Genomic DNA, 5983 nt, shown 5'->3' with positions numbered 1-5983 from the left:
GCTCATCTGGATGCCGTCACAGTCAGACACTGAGGAGCACAAGCATGCCTGCGCTTCTCAGTGTCTGCGGGATGACAGGCTGGATGGCAGCGTTCTGCTGCGGTCCAGTCTGTCATCTCGATGTAGCAGAGCTGGACCCGTCCTGGGAACCATGGAAAGGTAAGGATGAGGTTGGTTTATTATTTTTCTTTTATTGCAGGAGATCGTTGGCTTCAGCTGGAATGGGCGTGATGGTAAGTATGGTTTAATTTAGAACAATTGTGTCTTTATTTCAATTAAAGGAGTTTATTCTGGGTGTTTGTGTTTTTTTTAACTTTGACTATGGGGTTAGTAATGGGGGTGTCTTATAGACGCCTCTCCATTACTAACCTGGGCTTGATGTCAGCTGGCATTATAAGCTGACATCAACCCCAGCCCTATTACCCCCTGCCACCGCTACAGGGCAGCGTGGAAGAGCGAGGCTAAGTGCCAGAATTGGCGCATCCTATGAATGCGCCATTTCTGGGGCGGCTGACGGCTGGTGTTTCTAGCCTGGGAGGGGGCCAATATTCATGGCTCCCTTCCTGGGCTATTAATATCAGCCTCCAGCTGTCTGCCTAGTGTTTGCTAGCTATTAAAATAGGGGGGACCCCACGTCATTTTTTTGGGATCCCCCATTTTAATAGCTAGTAAAGGCTAGGTATTCAGCTGGGGGCTGATATTAGTAGCCTGGGAAGCTCCGTGGGTATTATCCCCTTCCCAGGCTTCAAACATCTGCCCCAGCTGTCTGCTTAACCTCCGCTAGAGACTAAAATTAAGGGGAACCCCACGCCAATTTTTTTTTAAATAAATCCTTATTTTAACACTAAATGACAAGTACAGTAATCAACACTGTCACTGTACTTCATATATATGTGACTGACATGTTTCTATCTATCTAATCTATGTGTGAAGCTCTATTCTTTCTATTCTAAATTGTCGGGTGCCGGCTTATGCCGCTGCTGAATTGCCGGCTTTTCATATATTGTCACAGAAGCGATGCGAACTTCCCAGCTCCGGACACAGCGCAGCGCTTCTGTGACAAGTGAAAGCTGTCGGCACAGAAGCCCTGCGCTGTGTCCGGAGCTGGGAATACGCAGCGATGTGTCCGTTTCAGCACAGAAGCGCTGACTATCTGGACCTACCGCCGCCGTATTTTAACTCCCTCCACCTTATATTAACTCCGACATGGCAGGGATACGGCCACGGCAGCTTATTAACACCCCCAGAGTATCCCCGCATGTCAATTTCTGAAAGTTCAAAAGCATTACCGGCGTATAAGACGACCCCAGACTAGACAGAAGATTTTTCAGTCTTCAAAAGTCGTCTTATACGCCGGAATATACGGTAAATAAGATTTTCAGAATACGGCATGTACTAAGGTGGATACTCATGGTATGATATGCAGAGAGAGGAATACTGGGAGGGCACAGAACATGTTAGTCCACCTGCTTAACCCTCAGGATAATTCTTATCAGGTCATAGAGGGGTGTACATAGAAATCCACAGACCCCATAGCAAAGATTCGAAATGGGACCTCTTATTGGCCCCTGGCTGCCATTAAGCAACCCAGTGGTGGTCACAGAGACCCCCTGTCTAGCTGCTTAGGTACCATAATTGCTGGTCACTATGGAAGCTAAGGGGTTAAACAGCTGCAATCAGAGCTAGCTTGAATTGCAGCAATTACGAGTGGCTGTCTGCTGTGTAAAACAGCCGGCACCCACTGGGTATGGAGTGGGCTCAGCTTGTGAGTCTACTCCTTATAAGCCATCATAACTTATAATGTACATATACGATATAAGCATTCGGCACTAGGCTCCTCCTGTTCATGGGCCCCATAGCGTTCATGTGGTCCAGCTCTTTAGTGCCCATTCACATTAAAGGAAAATCATCTGAATTGACTGAATTTTGTGGGACAGGCCCATTATCCTCCCATGGAAAGCACATGCATGCTCGGCTGAATCAGGCATACATGAGTATAGGAGCAGTGAGGGAGAGAAGAGAGGAAGGGAGAAGACGGTGATTGGTGAGTATCTTAATCTGCCTCCATCACATAGATATTTAGGATGGATTAGGGAAACGTTAGCTTGGAGCGCTTCTTTCTCCAATAAGTTTTATTGATTGTTATAAACAAAGAAAAATATACAAACAATGAACAGAAAACGCAAAAGTGTAGACAAATTATAGATGAAAGTTACCATAACATTGAGTGATGAAAATATCCAGCATGTGAAAAAGTGGAAATAATAGGAGGGGTAGAGATGCGGAGAAGATAGGGATAGGACATTACAGCATAATAATAGGGACCACTAGGGGGGGGGGGACCACAGGGACCAGTCCTGATGAACCATGACTCTTGAATGGATATTGGTAGTGAGAACACTTTCATGGTGAAAATGGGAATTCAGTATCTTATAGAAGGTTTACAAAACTTTTTCAGACGTATCCTCAATAAGGAGGTAATGGTGGAAGGGTGAAAGAGGGGATGTGTGTTGATAATAGAAGGACAATAAGATGTGTCTGATCTGCAAGTATTGATAGAAAGATCCACGTTGGCGCTATTACTTTTTAATAATTGTGTCTAACTAAAGAAACAATAAATCCTTGCTAATATCTGCCAAGTCCTCAGACTGCTTACCTCCCATGTAGACAGAATTGATAAGGGATATGGGGCTCTAATTCTCTAATTGAGATCTCACATAGAGGACACATTTCCCAGGTTCTCCAAAGGGAAACAGTAGATAACATAATTGGGAGTATAGGGGAACAGGAGGTAGGTTTGATGTATTCAGACTGAAGAGTCCGCCTGGTGAAACCAAATTTAGCGAAAAAGTTTTCAAACTGCATCCATCTGTGAGATTCAATTGATAAGGATTGGATTATTGCTAGGCAAGAAAGGGCTAGGTGTGAGAACCTGTCCAGTTCAGATTCATGTGAATGATAAAGATGGTAGAAATGTTTCTTAATAATCATGGGAGAAGCAGATAGTATAATCCCCAAGTATGGAATGACTTCTTCCGACCACCTAAATAGGAAAAGCGATTCAAGTTTCAATTTATTATGAGCCTGAACATTGATAGGGAGAATTAAAGGGGTTGTCCAGTACTTTATATTACCCCCGCAATGTATCCCCCCCGGGGCGCCTAAGGATATTTGTAATTACGTTACACTGCAGATACTGCCTGTGAGCGGCGCTATCACTGGCTGCTCACAGGCATCACGTGACCCCCGGCTGTAGCTGACTCTGACATCCGCTGACGTCATGACAAGTGCTGGCAGCAGCCGGGGGTCTCTGTCTTCTGCGTTCCATGGTGGATGCCAGGCTGTGGGCGGGGTTACTCCCCCGCGTCACACCCGGCATCCACCGCGCTCTGCCTCTCCCCATTCATTGGGAAAGCGCGCGTTGGATGCTGGGTGTGATGCGGGGGGTAACCCAGCCCACAACCCAGCAGCCTCCGTGGGGACCTCAGCGCTAAGTCACGCCTCATTTGTCGTGATGCCATCATAGGGTCACGTGATGCTTGTGAGCGGCCAAGGATAGCCCCGCTCACAGGCAGAAACAGCAACGTAAGGTATTTACAAAAATCCTTAGGGGCCCCGGGGGGATACATTTGGGGGGTAATATAAAGTACTGGACAACTTTTTTAAGGCCTTGTGGAATTTTTTTTCTTTTAAACTGTAAATTTTTGTTAAAGTTTCAAAAGATAAATGATGCAATAGTATTTAAAAAAAAATTCATACAAATGTTTGACTTATAAAATATAGAGATGGAAATAGTGAGGAAAGCAATAAGGAGGAAGAAAGAGGGGAAGGAAGAGATAGGTGCCGGAGAGGGAGTCAGATCATATACAAGAGGTAGGATTTGTTAAAGTAGAGGTGGTGTGGAAAATGGAGTGTGGTTGCCATAGTGTGCCCAATGTGACGATGTTGTCTCAAATTTGCAATAAGTTTATTGTCAAATCTCATCGGACATTTATTCACATTAGTGTACACCCCTATAAGACTATAGATTAATAAGGAAAAGAGGAGAGGAGGGGAATAAAGTTTGTGAATAAATTGTAACTTTTATTGTTTTGTATAAAATATGATTATATATTAAAGTATCATACACCCAGATAAGGGTATATTTTTGATCACTGCTGTATAAATGTTATGGTATACCGTATTTTTCGGACCATAAGACTCACTTTCCCCCCCCAAATTTGGGAGGAAAATGGGGGGTGCGTCTTATGGTCCGAACACAACTTACCGGTGGTGGTGGAGCGGGATCGCAGGGTAGCGGCAGTAGAAGAGGTGAGGCGGGCTGGTATTTGGCTGGGGGCTGGGCCTGGCCGGGTACCGGGGCTGGTGTATTTCTGTGAGCGAAGTTTGCAGAGCAGAGTGAGCGGCTTCCGGTGGCCGCGGCCATGTTCCTGAAGCTGTGCTCTACAGGAAAATGGCCACACCCCAGGTACCAGGCCACCAGCACCCTGGCCCCCAGCACCAGGCACCAGCATCAGGCCCCCAGCAACCCAGATACCAGGGCACCAGACCCCCAGGTACCAGGGAACCAAGCCCCCAGCGCCAGGCCCCCAGCCACCAGGTACCAGCATGCCTCCACCTCCGCCGGCTTCCTGAACGACCCTGCCTTCTGTGACCCCAGCTCCACCGCCCCCCCCAAGTAAGATACCTATTCAGACTATAAGATGGACCCCCATCTTCTAAAAAATTTTTTTTTTCCTATTTTCCACCCTAAAATTTGGGGTGCGTCTTATGGCCCGGTGCGTCTTACAGTCCGAAAAATACGGTAAATAAAACAGCTGTGACCCAATAAAGTCACGGTTGTTGTGACAAGATGTAAATAAATAAATCAATGTAAATTATCATTTGTACATTGGCAAAATTGGCAATCTTGTGTTGATCACATGCGGAAAGGTCACCATATAATTTTTAAGGTTTATTGCCATTTAGTTTATAAAATGAAATGTCAGCAAAAGATTATAGAAAAGCGATGACGGCATGAAGAGATATTTCTATATCTGTGGAGTAGATACAGTTATATGAAAAAGTTTGGGCACCCCTATTAATCTTAAGCTTAATGTTTTATAAAAATTGGTGTTTTTGCAACAGCTATTTCAGTTTGATATATGTAATAACTGTTGGACACAGTAATGTTTCTGCCTTGAAATGAGGTTTATTGTACTAACAGAAAATGTGCAATCTGCATTCAAACAAAATTTGACAGGTGCATAAGTATGGGCTCCTCACCAGAAAAGTGACATTAATATTTAGTAGATCCTCCTTTTGCAAAAATAACAGCCTCTAGTCGCTTCCTGTAACTTTAAATGAGTTCCTGGATCCTGGATGAAGGTATTTTTCACCATTCCTCTTTACAAAACAATTCAGGTTCAGTAAAGTTTGATGGTCGCCGAGCATGGACAGCCCTCTTCAAATGATCCCACAGATGTTCAATGATATTCAGGTCTGGGGACTGGGATGGCCATTCCAGAACATTGTAATTGTTCCTCTGCATGAATGCATGAGTAGATTTAGAGCAGTGTTTTGGATCATTGTCTTGCTGAAAGATCCATCCCCTGCGTGTCTTCAACTTTATCACTGATTCTTGAACATTATTGTCAAGAATCTGCTGATACTGAGTGGAATCCATGCGTCCCTCAACTTTAACAAGATTCCCGGTGCCGGCATTGGCCACACAGCCCCAAAGCATGATGGAACCTCCACCAAATTTTACTGTGGGTAGCAAGTGTTTTTCTTGGAATGCTGTGTTTTTTTGCCGCCATGCATAACGCCTTTTTGTATGACCAAACAACTCAATCTTGGTTTCATCAGTCCACAGGACCTTCTTCCAAAAAGAAATTGGCTTCTCCAAATGTGCTTTTGCATACCTCAGCCGACTCTGTTTGTGGCGTGCTTGCAGAAACGGCTTCTTTCGCATCACTCTTCCATACAGCTTCTCCTTGTGCAA

Source organism: Phyllobates terribilis, unplaced genomic scaffold, assembly GCF_046119375.1.
Source record: "Phyllobates terribilis strain yellow unplaced genomic scaffold, ASM4611937v1 Scaffold_76__1_contigs__length_6945272, whole genome shotgun sequence".
NCBI classification, from domain to species: domain Eukaryota; kingdom Metazoa; phylum Chordata; class Amphibia; order Anura; family Dendrobatidae; genus Phyllobates; species Phyllobates terribilis.
This window is presented reverse-complemented; position numbering follows the sequence as displayed.